This window comes from Zea mays, chromosome 10 (assembly GCF_902167145.1).
Source record: "Zea mays cultivar B73 chromosome 10, Zm-B73-REFERENCE-NAM-5.0, whole genome shotgun sequence".
Taxonomy (NCBI): Eukaryota; Viridiplantae; Streptophyta; class Magnoliopsida; order Poales; family Poaceae; genus Zea; species Zea mays.
This window is the reverse complement of record NC_050105.1, coordinates 38,510,950-38,529,607: the sequence shown is the minus strand read 5'-3', so window position 1 is coordinate 38,529,607 and position 18,658 is coordinate 38,510,950. Positions and strand designations below refer to the sequence as shown.

The following is an 18,658-nucleotide window of genomic DNA, read 5'->3' as shown; positions in this document are numbered from 1 at the left end:
TAAGGTGCTAACAAAGATTAATGATAATGCTTATATCCTTGACCTGCCTACGGAATTTGGTGTTTCCACTAGTTTTAATGTTGCAGATTTGAAACCATACATGGGCGAGGATGACGAGTTATCGTCGAGGATGACTTCACTTCAAGAAGGGGAGGATGATGAGGACATCAACTGCAACACGAGTATGACTACACCAGCAGCACCTCCACCTCAGGCGTCACTTCCCTCCTCAGCTGGGGAAGCTCCACCTCAGGCGCCACTTCCTTCATTAGCTAGGCCAATCACTCAGGCCCATGAAAGATATCTTAACTTCGTCACGCTACTGAATAATGAGGGACCAGAAGAATAGGCGACCGGCCCAACTGCGGCGCAATGTGGGATGGGCCGCCCCTAGGGTTGCGTTTTTCTGCCTTGGCCGCCACCAGGGGCTGCGCCCCCTCTCTCTATTTTACCAGGAGCTACGCCTCCTTTGTTGTTTGAGTTTTGTTTTAGATTAGCCTTAGTTATTCCCGAACACGCGTAGATTAGATCTATCTTCGTGAATTTAGAACTCCACCCACGAGTAATAGATTAGATTGCTCGCATCTTTTTCTTGTTCATTCTTCGATTGTGTGCAGGAAACGATCTTCGTGATCAGGCTGATCTTGCACCAGCAAGGTCGGTAACCAAACTGAGTTGGTTCAGCGATTGCATTGGCGCCTCAGGCTTGCTCTTTGTAGTCGAATCGTGAGGGTCATCATCCGCCAGATCAGAATTATCTCCACTTATCGAAAGATCGGGCACTTCAGCCTTATCACTTGTCGTAGCACTGTTTTCCTGGGTGGTCGCTCCATATTTCAATTAACATAATGATCTTATCCTAAACAATAATTAAAATAACAGCAAAATTGGAATATGGTCATAATATAACATTAATTTCCTGAAACCAAGTAGAGCAATAGCAAATCTACCCAATAGTTCTTTTGTTTGCAAGGTGTGGGGTAAACAATACTAGGGAAACCTATTAGGTCCCATCAAATTAACCTTAGCATGTCACAGTGATTAACAGGAACATTATTAGGTAAACAAAAGTGATCAAGGGCATAACTTGCCTTAGACTTGAGATCCTCAGGTACCAAGTTGGTCTTCAGATTCTCGTGACCTCACCGCTATTCGTAGCAATACATATAAATAGACGAGGATCACATAAAAATAACAGTACACCAAACATGACAACAAATAGCGTAAATATATAATACGCGCTGCTACAAGATCGTAGGTTCGACAATCACTAAAATCGGAGTTATGGTTAGTAAGATATGATTTTCAGAAGATTTTCATGATTAAACTAAATTTTATATTGATTACTGTAAATTATATGAGGAAGGATATTAAAGAAATAACTACTTCAACTTCACTCTAAGTTATAACTTAATCACAGATTATTCTTCAGTCAGATTATAATTATAGATAGATTAACTTCGAATAGAAAGTTTTAATCTACTAACCATTGGGTAAATAAATATCTAACTATCAAAATGTGTGATATGATAGAAATATTGTTGTTACTACGTAGACAACCATAATACGAGACTAACGCAACTTGAACGGCTTAAAACGGAGCTAAAACGCAGGAGATGTGATTTTTCTAACCCACTATATTTATTTTTATATTATAAATAAATTTCTAGAATTTCTTTATAACGTCAGGGGCTATTCTACAAAATCTGAGGACCAAACTGTTAGTTCCCCAAAACTGTGGGGGACGGCAGGTTCATTATAATAAAGAGGAGGGGTTCATATGAAAAACACCACGGCCGAAGGGGTATCTTGAAGCTTGGGCCCTCCGATCTAAAATGGAAGATGCAGATTAGATCGTGGATGGGACGAAGCGGTACGTGTCTGAGGCCATTAGATTCAAGATTGATGGCCTAAATTTTAAGTGTTGGAGAACGACTCGAATCTGATCGCTGGTAGACCAATGGTCCGGATCTCACCACTGAACCAGCACAACCCTATCTAATCCAGACCGCACACTCGAGATCCAGCGGCCATAGTGCTTTCTCCTACCCACGTCGGTCCTAAACGGTGGTGCCGCCAAGCTCCGATGAACGGTGGGACATGGCCGGAGCCACCCGAGTTGATGCCCTAGAACCCCATTGTGAACGCGAGTTTGTGTAGATCATAGAGTATGACATGGCGAATTAAAGGGGATGGTTCTTACTAGCAATCGGGATAACAAGGGGGCCCAAAATAGCGCTTGGCGGCTCCACGGGGAAGCTTGGCAATGGTGAGGAATCCCCAAGACTTTGGGTCGTCGACACGCGCCATGCCGCTATGTACAGGTTCCCAGAGACCTAGGGGAACACCGACACCCCACAAGGGACCCTAGCTAGAAGTGAACGCATAGGGACACCGCGGTGGCCATTTCCCTCTCATCTCACCTCCCAGTGCTCGGTAATGGCATCTTCACCCATGGCAAGCTACCCCTACTAGATCCTATGGCCACGGAAAGGTGCGACCGGACCTATATATGCTCCTAGGGCAACAGGTTGGAAGGGGGCGTGCACTACGGAGCGTGGCCGAAGACTCTAGGTTTCGGTTGTGCTGGAACGGACAAGAGGGAGATGGAAGATCTGACAGGTGCGGCCCATAAGTCAGCATGAGTAAGAGGGCGACATGTGGTGTGTTGGGCGACTGACGAGGCGGGTCCACCAGTCAGCATGAACACAGTTGGGCTCGGCGGGGTGTGAAGGGAAGTGGGGTCTGTTGGGCCCAAGTGAAGGTCAGCCCACATTAGTATTTCACCCCCCTTTTCTTTTGTTTTCTTTTAATTTCAATTGAAAATTTGAATTTACTTTGATATTTATACTTCAATTTAAATGCTCCAATCAAAAGAACCCAGCATCATACAAGTATAATTGTTTATTAATCATTTTATTGTTCTATATAAAATAAATGCTTGCATGTGTATGAAAGAATTAAATCCTATTACTAATCAAGGTTGAAACCTTTATTTTTGTTAGAGTTTCAATTTCATTATTACATTGTCTTTATTCAAACATAGAGTTGATCAAATTAATAGTGTCCTCATTTCTTTTAAGATAATAAACTTTTAACCCAATTTAATGTTTTATTGTTTATTTATGTAAAACACATTTATATAATCTTTAGTTTAGGTTAAATCTTTAGAGAATATAACATCCAACCAAAGATAATGCTTATAGGAGAATCTGACTTATTATTTAAGAAAACATGGTTATCCAAAACTCGAGGGACTTCTTACTATTTTTATTCATTTAATTTAGAGGAATATAGTTTATCCGAATAATTTTTTATCTTAGATCTTTTTGGAGAAAACTTATTTAGAATTTGTAAAAATCCCAAAATAGGATTTCAGGTGTTACAAATTCTAGCCCCCTTAAAAATAATATTGTCCTCAAGATTAGTAAGAAAAGGGATATAGAAATATTGGTTTGTGAACTTTAGATTCTAGTTTCTAATTGGTTCAAAAATCAAGATTCTTTTTTTATTCATTAGTGGTTGATTAGGAGAGCATATGCATCTTTTGTGTCAAGCCACCAAGGCAAGGTGAGATATGATTAGAGCAAGAATAGTTTGAGGTAAGAAAGATTAGGGTAAGGAAAGACTCCATTCTGGCCTGTGGACCTTGATTCCTCTCGAAGTTGGATTGGACTCATATCCTTCAAGGTTGAGCTCTTCTTTTCGGACCTTGGTGTCTTCATCCGAGTTATGGACATGTAGTAAGATAATCGTGGGTAGGATAGATTTTATGAGGTAGGTTGGTCAGAATCTTTGTTTTGAGGTTGAAACAGAGGGGTCATGCAACCATCTAATGGGTAAGGTAGTTGCATATGGTCAAGTTAGTCTAGGGCCCTAACTTAGGTTAAAACATATTTGTAGGAGCAGGGTCTAATTTATTTCACTACTATTAACTTGTTAAGTGACTGACCTAGATTAGGTCGTATTTAGATTAGATGGGATCTAGATTAGCTTGGCATGACTAGATAAGATCTAATTAATTTATTTTGGACTAGATCATGGTTCTTACTCTATGGTGGGATAAGTATGCTTACTAGGACAAGATGAATCTATAAGAATAAGATAGAATCTTTTATATGAGATGGGCCTATACGATAGATCTGTATTTTTTTGAAGGATAGTCTACCTATCTATCTATCTATATACATATAGATGTAATTATGGACATTACTCCACAACTCATCACACTCAATCAAAGAAACAAATATAACGGTTATCACATAAGAACAAACATTCAAGCGTATAGATACCTATAAAAATAGTTTTGTTTTAGTTCCTAAGATTAGGTCTCCTATTCCTAAGGTCACTTTAGGTACAGTATTTCAAAGTGTGAAATCCACTTTTGCCTTTAGAAGAGAAAAGGTAAGAATAATCAAAGTAAGGCAGCAATAGATGAGAGAAGATTTAGGGAAGTTTAGAAAGAATCAGAGTAGCAAATAAAGTAGGTACGAGTTTTGTTCAGTTCTATCTTGATTACGTCCTACAGTCAACATTCCTCTGATACCACTTCTATCACACCCGAATTTGAGGGCAAACCCGAGCGCGAATCAAATGTGTGCTAGGATCAAGTCTCACACATATGATGACTCATGGTACAGAAACAAATGTCACATCTTTAATATATAATGGAGTTCTGTACAAAATAATTAAATAATTACATCATACGAAGACAATGATCCAGCAACCATAGTTGACTGGGAGACGACGACCTAGACCTCTCAGGAACTCATTGCGACGTCCTTCATGCTCCTTGTCTTATGGTACCTGTTCTTGACCTGGGGGATGTGAGTACAGCAAGGGTGAGCTCACATATGTTCATCGCTCAACAAGTTGAGGGGAATAATGTGCATGAGCTCACTTACAGTAGGGCTCATGTGAAGTGTAAGGCTTACCAAAGGAGATGGTTAAAGCTGAGCATTGCTTTTAAAGTTGGTCAAAGTTTTATTAGCAATTACTAAGTATAAGTAGATACCAACCCAAATAAATAAGAGATCAAAATTAATAATAAACCCATAATGGAATGCAAATGACAAATTAAGTTTAATTCTATAAGTTAATCATGTGAGGGTCCGAGACACTCAATACAGTGAGCACAAATGATATACCAGTTTTACACTCTACAGAGGTTACACATCTTTACCGACAAGTCGTGTTACCCATCTGCCACAGGGTCATGAATCCCATACACCTCTACCGAGGGGGTGAGGCAGGGTAGCCCTATGAGGCCTTTACAAAGTTCCACTAGCTTCAGAAAATCCACTACAGTTTCTGAGAAGCACGATATAGGAATCCCTCATCTGAAAAGCCATCGCAGCATGATCGACCCGAGAACCTCCCTATACCACAGCTCCTCTACAGCCCTTGCCCTTTCAGATAAGGTAGTCTTCCACTAGTTTTCCTAATTAGTCAGCCAAGGTCGTCCCATACCACCCTTGTGGTAGCACTATTTTCCCGGGTGGTCGCTCCATGTTCCAATTAACATAATGAACTTATCATGAACAATAATTAAAACAATAGCTGTTGGGGACTTGTTCTCAAATGCTACGAATTAAGAACAAGGTAACACAGAAAATGTTAAATAATAATGCCCTTCGTTCGCTGAAGCATTATTTCCCCATGGATTTAATGAACTTCGAACGAAGGCCACGGCCAGAATACCACGAAGGTCATACCTTCGTGGCCAAACATTCATCAATGCGAAATAAAATATAAAATATTAAACATTATAGGAAAAACAAATTACATTATTCATATATTTCATAATATGAACTTAAATGTTAAAACATAATATTTAGGTACGTTTATATCTTCGCCTCTGACAGAAAATAATTCCAGCGTAATGCGTTAGCGATTACAGGATTGCGTGAACAGTGTCGGGGTACTGTTCACCTATTTATAGGCACAGGGTGCAGCCTGTGTAAAATTACACTTATGTCCTTTACAATCGACTACAATAATGACACAAAACATCATGGGTCTTTAAGTCAATCCATCCTTAAGTCGGTTCGGCCCTTCGTCCTGAGATCTGTCATTATGCCGAAGCTCTATAGGTAATAGCTTCGGCGCTTGCTCCTGAGAGGATCTTCCGAAGGTGTTCTCTTTCTTTAGGATCTTCGGCTACGAAGCATACCCCCAACAGTAGCCCCTTCGTGGTGCTAGATCGTTTTTCGTAACGAGCTTGATCCATGAAAAAATCTTCTAGGCTTCGGGACGCCGAAGATCCAAAAAACACCTTCCCTGAGCTCGTTGGCGAGAAACGATTAAAATAATCGTCGCGCGCGCGGTGGCCCCATCTTGCAGCAGTTACGCGCGCCCCAGCGATTCACCTTCTCGGACCCTGTGACCCACCGTTCAGCGAGTGCGGGTGACTGTTTATTCGGTGCAGGAGACCATGACGATTCACTTTCCCACCTGCGGCACTATATAAACAGACGGGTAGGTGTGAAGTTACCACAGCATTCATTGCTATTGCACTATTTTGCTGCCAAAATTTTAGTCATAGCCGAAGCTTAATCATCGTGCTCAGACGAAACATCGCTTTTGATTCTGCTTCGTCACAAGAGGAAGAGCTTCGGGAAAATCAAAAAAGTCAACAACAAAAATTTCAAGAAAGTCATAATCAAATGGCCAGAGTTCGCTCCACTGCTAGGGTTGATCGTGAGGGAGATGAGACCGAAGCTACTGAGACTGTTCCGATTTCCGAAGCAATGAAGCGGTCTGGGCTGGTAACATCGGAGGACGTCCCTGCCGCTGAAGCAGAGCAAGCTGATGTTGAGGAGACCGAGTCTAAAGATGGTTATAGCAGCGTGGTGCCGAGCAAACCCAGCCATCTGGATTTCGGAAAATCCACCATCTCCGAAGGTGACCTACCTAAGATGTTGAAATTGGGCTATTTTAATGAAGAAAAGAAAGAGCTGGTTCGCTTTGGTGTGGAGGAAACTACTCCGAAGCCAGGAAAAGATGAAGTATTAGTTTTTAAAAGTTTCTTCAAAGCTAGTTTGAGATTCCCTTTGAATAAGATGATTGCTGATGTGCTGAAGAAGTTTGGGATCTACTTTCATCATCTAACTCCTAACGCTATCGTTAGGCTTAGCATTTACATTTGGGCTCTCCGAAGCCAAGGGGTGGAACCATTTGCCGAAGGTTTCTGCCGAGTGCATGAGCTGCATTACCAAACCAAGGCTAGAGGAGATGGGTTACATGAAAACTTCGGCTGCTACAATTTTGCCTACCGCAAGACTACAAAATTTCTCGTGATCAGTTACCGAAGCAAGTGGCCAGCTGGTTGAAAATCTGAATGGTTCTACGTCAAAGTTGACGATGATAAGGAGAAGCTGGTCCAGAATTCGTTAGTGCTGATCTTCGGAGAGACCAGACCCCCGTGCAATATGACACCAGAGGGTCCAACCCAAATTGCGCTGGCAGAATTTAGAGTTATCGCGGAGCACATCGGCACTAGGGATTTAGTGCAGGAATTCTTAGCTTTCAAAGTGTTTCCAACTATGAAAGAGTGGACCATGCCGAAGCTTGAAGGAAAAAAGAAGGAAGGAGAACTTATCTGGTTGCCTTATCATTACAAATTCAAGAGACATTTCAAAGTGCCTTGCCAAGAATGGATGGACACAATCGAAGTAATGTGCAATGAAATACTTGGAAATTATTCTATAAAAGAGGACCAGTTGATGACTGCGGCCTTCGGCACCCATCCGAAACGAAGGCTAAATCGAGTGATGGATGCTATAGGTTTTGAATATCCTGACTATGAGCGGCTAGACAAGGGTGCCGAAGGCCAAAAAAGGAAGAGAGTAGCTAGTGCTCTAAATAAAGGCGATGAAGATCAACCGAAGAAGAAAAAACAAGAGTCTGAGGCAAAAACAATTGTTCCTAAGAAAAGAAAGGCTTCGACTCCGAAGCAAAAACCAACTGATGAAGAAGAAGGGACTTCTGCGACACCCTCTGCTACCGAAGTAGAGGAAATCTTAAAGGTAATGACTAAATCTTTGTGTGTCAAACTAAGTCCACTGGGGCTACATCTGACGAAGCTTTTTCAGAAGGAAAAGGAGCCCGCAAAAACGAAGGCATCTAGACCAAAAAGGCAAAGAATCGTTACTGTGACAGAAGTCATCGAAACAACACCACCAGGAGCTTCAGCTTCGAAGGTGCCGGCTATTGAAAGCATGACAGCTACTGAAGTTGTACCTTCGGAGGCTGCCGCAGAAGAGGCCAGAGCCGAAGCTGCCAGATCGAAAGATATTAATTTAGAAAGCATGGTTGCTGATATAGATAAAATACTACTAAACATGGCCGCGAAAGAAGCTGCCGCAGAAGAGGCTGCCGCAGTCACCGAAGAGACTACGGCCGCAAAACCCAAGAAGGAAGAAATGACCGAAAATACTTCGGAAGATGAAGCTTTTAACTTTCAAAACTTAGTTGGCCAAAAGCTGACAAAAGTCGAAAAAGAAGAACTAAAAGAATATGGTATATCCTGCGGGTATCGGCCGGGAGAGCTTCTCTTCGGTGGCATTGATGACGAAAGGATGGGCTGCATACGAGATCAGACCGGCGCGAAAGTTATCGGTACTCTATCAAAGAGTATCGGTTTCCCGAAGCTCGAAGCAGATATCAGCCGCTACCGACGACAACACATTGTCGGTAGTCTATTTTATTCCAATTTCAAGGTAAACAACTTTTCTCTAACTTTTATTGTTTTTAATAACTTAGATGTTTTCTAACGAAGGTTATTTGTTCGCAGAGTATGCTGCTGAGCAAAGCTTTAAAAATGCAACAGGACTTAGAAGATAAAAAGCACGAAGTTATAATTGAGAATTTAGAGAGCAAGATAAAAGAGCAATCAGTTGCTATCGAAAAGAAAGACTTCGAGCTTCAAACAACCGGAGGCTTATTAGCGGAGGCTGAAGCTAAAATAACAAAATTAAATTTGAAGCTTCTCTCTCAATCAGAAAACTTCGAACATGAAAAGCTGAAGCTTAATGCAAAACTCGAGGCTGAAGTCCAAAAAAGTTCAGAGCTGAAAAAAATCATTGACAAGCCTTCAGAATAGATGTCTGGAGTTCAGCAATCGATGCGTTCAACGACTGAAGCAGGTGTTCTATTTTGTTGGAGCCAGCAGCAAGAAATTTACTTCTTCGGCTGAAGACCTGCCTGGTGCCTTCGAGAATATTGAAGGTGAAATTGATGATCTTGACGAAGTTATAGCCGGACATGGTGACTTTTGTGCCCTGGTAGCTTCTCGGGGCACAGCTATTGCCTTTCTGAAGTCTGGCTGTGAACACGAAAAGGTTATCAATAGACCCAACTTCAGCTTATCACCAGCAGACTTAGATAACATTCCCAACCTTGCCCGAAGTATTGCGAATAGATTTATAAAATTAGTATGGACAAAGGGTGGACGAAGCAAAGCTGGTGACGAAGCTCGAAGCCACCTTAAGCCGGTAACAAAATCATACCTTATGCTTACCTTTTCCTTTGAATTTGAATTTTGCTTATTATACTTACATACAGGATGACGAAGCCGAAGCTGAAGCTACGGAGTAAAAAGACGAAGCTCCATGAATGCTAACGAAGCTCAAGTAGTATGTAGAAATAGCTCAAAAAACTCATGTAACAACTTGTATAAAGTATGATGTAATTAAATTTCACTTCGTGGACTTTATCCATACCTTGTAATATAGTCTTACCTTTCCGTCAATGTATAAAGTGCTTTGGTGTGGACGAAATTAATATTTTTGAGCCGAAGGCGAAAAACACCTTCCCTTCTTTTCGTACACAGCGAAGCATAAAATTGCCTCTTTTCCCTTAGCCTTCTCTTTTAGAGCCGAAGCAGGTATGTATGTTATAATGATGATGATCCTATGTATGTCTAAGTGAATGTTTATGAATGCAAATGTATGATGTAATGTATCGTGCAAATGAATGTTCAAAGACACATATGAAACCACAATCAAAACTCTTATTCCCTTAGGAATAATAAATCTTTGCCATTTATTTTTCGGCTTCACCGCTTATTTTTCGGTGTATCAGCGCTGACTTTTCGCTGTAAGTTCTGCATTCCCTTAGGAATGTCTTTTGAACTTCTTCGCCTTTTACTTTCGGCGGTATCGCGTTGACATTTCGCGCTTCGCCTTATACTTCGGCGGAATCAGCGTTGAATTTTCGCTGTAAGCTCTGCATTCCCTTAGGAACGACTTTTGAGCAGAAAACTTACGTTGTGCTCCCTTAGGAACGGCTTTTTGTAGCTTTGTCATGCTCTGCATCCCCTTAGGGACGTCTTTCGAGCTTCTCCCTGTTTTTCCTTTTCTCTTTGCACTCGATGGTGCATGCTCAGTTTTTACATTTACATCTTCGGGGGATATTGCTCTTGTAGAGCTAATATAAGAAAAAGAGAAATTACATGCTATGGCCCCATTAAAAACCTTTCTCCCCCTTTGGAAAGGAAAAGGGTGCCATAGGAAAGAATAAAAAAGATTACATCAGGCTACACATAATACCACTGAAGCTCATCCTCATTCCAAAATCTAGGAATGTCGTTGACGTCCATATCCTTCAACCTGTAGGAACCTGGTCTTGACGAAGATACTACCAGAAAAGGTCCTTCCCACTTCAACTATAGCTTGCCTACTGTATCTGGGTTGGCAACTCTCTGAAGTACCAAGTGTCCTGGCTTAATATTTTTTAACCGAACTTTTCTGTCACGCCATTTTATTGTTTCGGCTTGATATTTATTGATATTCTCCACAGCCTGAAGCCTGATCCCTTCTATAGCATCTTTTGCCACAGAATAATCAGCTTCGTCCTCTGCCGAAGCCACTGTTCTTATTGATCCCGCTTTAGCTTCTTCTGGGGTTATTGCTTCGCCACCAAACAGCAATTTGAATGGTGTAAAACTTGTTGACCTTGACATTGTTGTGTTGTGGCTCCACACCACTTTGATTAATTCGTCTGGCCACTTCCCCCTGGGCTGGTTGAAGATTAACTTCATTATTCCTGTCATGATAATGCCATTAGCTCTTTCGACAAGTCCATTTGACTCCAGATGCCTAACCGATGTAAAATGGATCTTTGTGCCAATTTGTTCACAAAACTCTTTGAAAGCTTCAGCATCAAACTGTGTTCCATTGTCCACAGTAATTGCCTTCGGCACTCCAAAGCGACAGACAATATTTTGCTAGAAAATTTTTTGGACAGTGACCGAAGTTATTGTGGCTAAAGGTTTTGCCTCAATCCACTTAGAAAAATTTTCTACTGCCACCACAACATATTTTAAATTTCCTTGTGCTGGTGGAAGTGGGCCTAGCAAATCAAGGCCCCATCTTTGCAACGGCCAAGTAGGTTGTATTAATTGAGTTAGAGACGAAGGTTGTTTTTGATCTCTTGCACATTTTTGACAACCTTAGCATTTTTGGACTAATTCTGCTGCATCCGAAGCTGCCTTCGGCCAATAAAATCCTTGACGAAAAACTTTACCCAGCAAGGGCCTAGATCCGATGTGAGATTCACATAGGCCTGCATGTATTTCTTTCATCAGCTCTATACCTTCAGCTCTGGATAAACATTTGAGTAATAGAGAACAGACTCCATGCTTGTATAATTCCCCTTCTATTATTACATATGGATGGGCTCTTGCCGCTATTCTCTTATTATAAGCTTCGTCATCTGAAAAGAAATTGCCCTGGAGAAAAGACATGATCTCAGTTCTCCAATCTTCGCTATAAACAGGAGATATATTGAGCACTGCTCTTTCAAGAAGGTCGACCGAAGGTGCTTTTATTGTTTCAAAAAATACTTCCGAAGGTAAAGGCAGCCCCTGTGCCGCTGACTTGGCTAGCAAATCAGCGTGCTCATTTTCTCCTCGTGGAATATTCTTGACAGAAAACCCTTCAAAGGAAGCTTCAAGCCTTCGAACTGTATCCAAATATTTCTCGAGCTTTGGATCTCTTGCTTTACAACTCTTATCAATATGACCAGAAATAACTTGGGAATTGGTTTTGAGAACCGCCCTTCTTATCCCCATTGCCTTCAACTTCCTAAGCCCTCAAAGCAAAGCTTCGTATTCAGCAATATTATTTGTGCAGCTGAAATCAAGTTTCACTACGTAGCATGTTCTGGCTTTGGAAGGTGCAATTAAAACGGCAGCTGCACCTGCCCCGAAGGTTCCCCAGGAACCATCGCAGAACACTGTCCAAGCTTTGTCATCTTTACTTGCTTCTTCCTCCTGAGCCCCTGGCGTCCAGTCAGCGATGAAGTCTGCTAGCGCCTGGGACTGAATCGGAGATCTATGCACATAATCAATGCTGAACTCGTTGAGTTCCGCAGCCCACTTTCCAATCCTTCCAGTAGCTTCTTTGTTTCTCATAATATCCTTCAAAGGCTGTGATGAAAGAACAATTATATGGTATGCTTGAAAATAATGTCGAAGCTTCCTGGAGGCCATTAAGACAGCATACAACACCTTCTCCAATTCTGTATAGTTTTTCTTTGATAAACTAAGAAAGACGAAGTATACTGGAGCCTGCTTTTTCAATTGTCCTTCAAGCTTCTCCTGGACAAGCGCCGCACTTACTGCAGAGTGCGAAGCTGCCACATATAGCAGCAGAGGAGCCCCTGGCGCTGGTGGAGTTAAGATTGTTAAATCTATCAGATACTGCTTCAGCTCTTCGAAGGCTTTTTGCTGAGCTGATCCCCATTGAAAAACTTCAGCTGACTTCAGCACTTCAAAGAATGGTAAATTTCTCTCTGCTGATCTGGAAATAAATCGATTCAAAGATGCCAGTCTTCCTGTTAGCCGTTGAGCCCCTTTCTTTGTACTTGACGGTTCCATCCGAAGGATAGCTTCGATTTTATTTGGATTAGCTTCGATCCCTTTTGTTGAAACCAAACAACCAAGAAATTTCCCCTTCTTTACTCCGAAGACACATTTTTCTGGATTCAGCTTCAGACCAGCTTGCCTAAAATTAGCGAATGTCTCCTGCAGATCAGCAATGTGATTTTCTTGCTTCGTGATTTTTACTATGATATCATCAACATATGTTAGCACGTTTCTGCCTATCTGAGAATGAAGGACCTTCGCTATCATTCTGCTGAAGCTTCCTCCAGCGTTCTTGAGCCCCTCAGGCATCCAAAGATAATAATATGTACCACTGGGGGTTATGAAGCTGGTTTTTGGCTCATCCTCTTTCTTCATCCAGATTTGATGGTAGCCTGAATAACAATCTAGTAGACTCATGAGCTCTGACGAAGCTACTGCGTCTACTAGAGAATCTATTCTTGGTAATGGAAATTCATCCTTCGGACAAGCCTTATTAAGATCAGTAAAGTCAATGCACATTCTCCATTTACCATTGGCCTTCTTCACCATAACAGTGTTGGCTAACCATTCTGGGTACTTTACTTCTCTAATGACGCCAGCACTAAGAAGTCTTTTCACTTCGTTCCGAGCACCTTCGGCTTTGTCATTAGACATCTTCCGAAGTCTTTGCTTTATGGGTCTGAAGGATGGATCAACATTGAGCGAGTGCTCAATGACATCCATGTTCACACCACAGAGATCATTGGCCGACCATGCGAAGACATCTTTATTGTTGAACAGAAACCTTGTCAAGGTTTTCTCCTGCTCCTCAGACAATTGAGACCCCAGCAACACCTTCTGCTCTGCTATATCTTCACATAAAAGCATGGGCTTCGGTTGATCAGCCGAAGCAGCCTTCTCCCTTCTGTACTTGTATTGCTCACAAGCTTCAGCTCCATCTATATTATGGATTGCTTTTGAATCTGTCCAGTTTCCTTCGGCCTTTCTGGCAGCTTCTTGACTTCCATGAATAGCAATAGGCCCTTGATCTGAAGGTATCTTCATGCAAAGATATGCTGGGTGAAGAATTGCTTCAAAAGCATTGAGTGTCCCATGACCAATGATTGTGTTGTAAGGGTATTCCATGTCAACAATATCAAACACAACTTGTTTAGTCCTTGTATTGTTGATAAATCCGAAAGTCACTGGCATCGTGATCTTACCGAGTGCTACAATCTGCCTTCCTCCGAAGCCACAAAGGGGATGTGTAGCATCATGGATCTTATCTTCGGGCTCTTGCATCTGTCTGAAGGCCTTAGCAAATATAATATCTGCTGCACTGCCTGTGTCAACCAGAATATTGTGGACCAGAAATCCTTTGATGACACAAGAAATAACCATAGCATCATTGTGAGGGTAATCCTTGAGCTGAAGGTCCTCTTGAGAGAAGGTAATTGGGATGTGGGGCCATCTTGACTTGATGAAGGGTCTTTGCACCCTGACATGTTGTACCCTTCTCTGTGCCTCCTTCTTCTGCTTCTTGTTAGCTGGCTCTGAACATGAACCGCCTGTTATCGGGAGTACCAGCTTCGGAGCCGAAGCAGCTCCAGCTTGGTTGTTGAACAAAGCCATCAGCTCAAAAAAGTGGAAGTGAGTTCACCGGAGGTGGGCGCCAATGTTGGGGACTTGTTCTCAAATGCTATGAATTAAGAACAAGGCAACACAGAAAATGTTAAATAATAATACCCTTCGTTCGCTGAAACATTATTTCCCCATGGATTTAATGAACTTCGAACGAAGGCCACAGACAGAATACCACGAAGGTCATACCTTTGTGGCCAAACATTCATCAATGCGAAATAAAATATAAAATATTAAAAATTATAGGAAAAATAAATTACATTATTCATATATTTCATAATATGAACTTAAATGTCAAAACATAATATTTAGGTACGTTTATACCTTCGCCTCTGACAGAAAATAATTCCAGCGTAATGCGTTAGCGATTACAGGATTGCGTGAACAGTGCCGGGGTACTGTTCACCTATTTATAGACATAGGGTGCAGCTTGTGTAAAATTACATTTGTGTCCTTTACAATCGACTACAATAATAACACAAAACATCATGGGTCTTTAAGTCAATCCATCCTTAAGTTGGTTCGGCCCTTCGTCCTGAGATCTGTCATTATGCCGAAGCTCTATAGGTAATAGCTTCGGCGCTTGCTCCTGAGAGGATCTTTCGAAGGTGTTCTCTTTCTTTAGGATCTTCGGCTACGAAGCATACCCCCAACAATAGCAAAATTGGAACATGATCATAATATAACATTAATTTTTCAAAACCAGGTAGAGCAATAGCAAATCTATCCAATAGTTATTTTGTTTGCAAGGTGTGGGGTAAACAATGCTAGGAAAACTTATTAGGTCCCATCAAATTAACCTAAGCATATCACAGTGATTAATTGGAGCATTATTAGGTAGAGAAAAGTGATCAAGGACACAACTTGCCTTAGACTTGAGATCCTTAGGTACCAAGTTGGTCTTCAGATTCTCGTGACCTCATCGCTATTCGTAGCAATACATACAAATAAACAAGGATCACATAAAAATAACAGTACACCAAACATGAGAACAAATAGCGTAAATATATTCTACGAGCTGCTACGAGATTGTAGGTTCGAGAATCACTAAAATCGGAGTTACTGTTAGTAAGATATGATTTTCAAAAGATTTTCGTGATTAAAGTAAATTTTATATTGATTACTGTAAATTATATGAGGAAGGATATTAAACAAATAAATACTTCAACTTCACTCTAAGTTATAACTTAATCACAAATTATTCCTCAGTCATATATAGATTAACTTCGAGTAGAAATTTTTAATCTACTAACCATTGGGTAAATAAATATCTAACTATCAAAATGTATGATATGATAAAAATAATGTTTTTACTTTGTAGACAACCATAATACGAGACTAACGCAACTCGAACGGCTTAAAACGGAGCTAAAACGCTGGAGATATGATTTTTCTAACCCTCTATATTTATTTTTATATTATAAATCAATTTCTAGAATTTGTTTATAACGTCAGGGGCTATTCTACAAAATCCGAGGCCCAAACTATTAGTTCCCTAGAACTATGGTGGACGGTGGGTTTATTATAATAAAGATGAGGGGATCGTATGAAAATGCCCATGGTCGAAGGGTATCTTGAAGCTAGGGCCCTCCTATCTAAAATTGATGATGCAGATTAGATCATGGATGGGACGAAGTAGTACATGTCTGAGGCCGTCAGATTCAAGATCGATGGCCTAAATTTTAAGTGTTGGAGAATGGTCTGGATCCGATCACTGGTAGACCAACGGTCCGGATCACACCACTGAACCAGCACAACCCTATCTAATCCAGACCGCACGCTCGGGATCCAGCGGCCACAGTGCTTTCTCCTACCCACATCGGCCCCAAATTGCGGCGCGACATGCCTGGAGCCACCCGAGTTGATGCCCTAGGACCCCATTGTGAACGTGGGTTTGTGCATATCATAGAGTACGACGTGGTGAATTAAAGGGGATGGTTCTTACTAGCAATCGAGATAACAAGGGGCCCTAGAATAGTGCTTGGCAGCTCTGCGGGGAAGCTTGGCAATGGTGAGGAATCCCTAAGACTCTGAGTAGTCGATGTGCGCGACGCCGCTATGTACAGGTTCTCAGAGACCCAGAGGAACACCCACACCCCACAGGGGACCCTAGCTAGCAGCGAAGGCATAGGGACACCGTGGCGGCCATTTCCCTCTCATCTCACCTCACCTCCCTGTGCTCGGTAATGGCATCTTCACCCACGGCAAGCTACCCCTACAAGATCCTATGGCCAAGGAAAGGTGCGGCCGGACCTATATATCCTCCTAGGCCAGCAAGTTGGAAGGGGGCATGCACTGCGGAGCGCGGCCAAAGACTCTGGGTTTCGGTTTTGCTGGAACGGACAAGAGGGAGATGGAAGATCTGACAGGTGTGGCCCATAAGTCAGCGTCAGTGAGAGGGCGACACGCAGTGTGTGGGGCGACTGACAACGCAGGTCCGCCAGTCTTTCACCCTTCTTTTCTTTTCTTTTGTTTTAATTTCAATTCAAAATTTGAATTTGCTTTGATATTTAGATTTTAGTTTAAATTCACCAATCAAAAGAACCCAGCATGATACAAGTATAATTGTTTATTAATCATTTTATTGTTCTATATAAAATAAATGCTTGCATGTGTATGAAAGAAATAATCCTATTATTAATAAAGTTTGAAACCTTTCTTTTTGTTAGAGATTCAATTTCATTATTCCATTGTCTTTATTCAAACTTAAAGTTGATCAATTAGTAGTGTCCTCATTTATTTTAAGATTATAAATTTTTAACCCAATTTAATGTTTTATTGTTTATTTATGTAAAACACATTGATATAATCTTTAGTTTAGGTTAAATCTTTAGAGAATATAACATCCAACCAAAGATAATGCTTATAAGGGAATCTGACTTATTATTTAAGAAAACATGGTTATCCAAAACTCGGGGGACTTCTTACTATTTTTATTAATTTAATTTAGAGGAATATAGTTTATAAGGGAATGAATTTTTTATCTCAGATCTTTTTGGAGAAAACTTATTTAGAATTTGTAAAAATTCCAAAATAGGATTTCAGATGTTACAGTGCCTGATTCTGAAGAATCAAGATTTGTACGAAATATCACCCGAAGCATTAGTTTTCTGGAAGTTGAAGACATACTTAGCCAAGTTAAGAAGAGAAAACTTTCTTACAGTTTGGCCTATACTAGTATCAAGGTACAAAGAAGCCTTATCTTGATGTAGTTTTGAGGAAATTTTGTATTTGACTAAGCTGCATTGTTTTCATGGTGTAGGGACTAATGCTAAGTAAAGCTTTAAGAATACAACAAGAGAACGAAGAGAAAGAGCTGACAATACTTCAAGACAAAGTTGCAAAACTTTGGAAATCCTTAGAGGAGAAAGAGGCCAAAGCAATATCTTTGAAAGAGAAAATGGTTATAGTCGATGTAAGACCTAAATTTGGTAGAGAAAATATATATCATAAAATAGTGAAATAAAGAAATAAATATATATATGATAGTGTTTCTGTAATGTTTGAAACCTTGGGAGTTTAGTAGGACATTTTTTCTCCATAAGCAATCGATGGTATTAAATTAATTAAGTAACCAATAAACAAAAGATGGGTACATCTCTTGTTGATGATGAGGTTATGGTGCATTTTATTGGATACATAAAATTGAACTCAAATTATAAATGAAAAATAAAATAGAAGATGAGAGAAGAAATAGTAATAGTAACTTGTTGCTTCTAGAGTTGGAAAAGGGAGGGGGAATTAATAATAAATATTATTAAAAATTTGTAGAGTTTATATCCACAATTAAGATGGTATTGGACATTTGGAAGTCTGAAAATTCAAGGTAAGGATTTAAACTCGAAATTCAAGTGTTGAAATTGGAAATAAGGAAGGGAATTTCAATGAAACTATTTATTCCATAAATAAATAGCAAGGAAGAGAATAAATGATAATATTATAAAAAGCAGAATATATATTCACTTTAGGTTTATACTTGAGAAGAGGAATTTGGAATTTAAAACTAGAAAGTGGAAGCAGGTTTAAATTTGAAATTAAATTTGAGCATAAGTTGGAGATGAGAAATTAAATAAAGAAAAAGAAAAAAAGAACCAACTAACGCTTGGGCCGAAACAGCCTTCTCGCGGCCCACTATCCCTGCTCTGACCCGCGCTAGCCCAGTTCACGTGC

At 40.6% G+C, this 18,658-nt stretch overlaps 1 long non-coding RNA gene across 1 annotated transcript; it reads left to right on the top strand.

Annotated features, from left to right (window-relative positions):
- The first annotated feature begins 16,281 nt into the window (after nucleotides 1–16,281).
- LOC103641025 (uncharacterized) lies at nucleotides 16,282–18,026 on the top strand. Its single transcript, XR_560019.3, has 3 exons — nucleotides 16,282–16,923; nucleotides 17,526–17,673; nucleotides 17,751–18,026. It is a non-coding gene; the product is annotated as an uncharacterized lncRNA (long non-coding RNA).
- The last annotated feature ends 632 nt before the right edge of the window (nucleotides 18,027–18,658 follow it).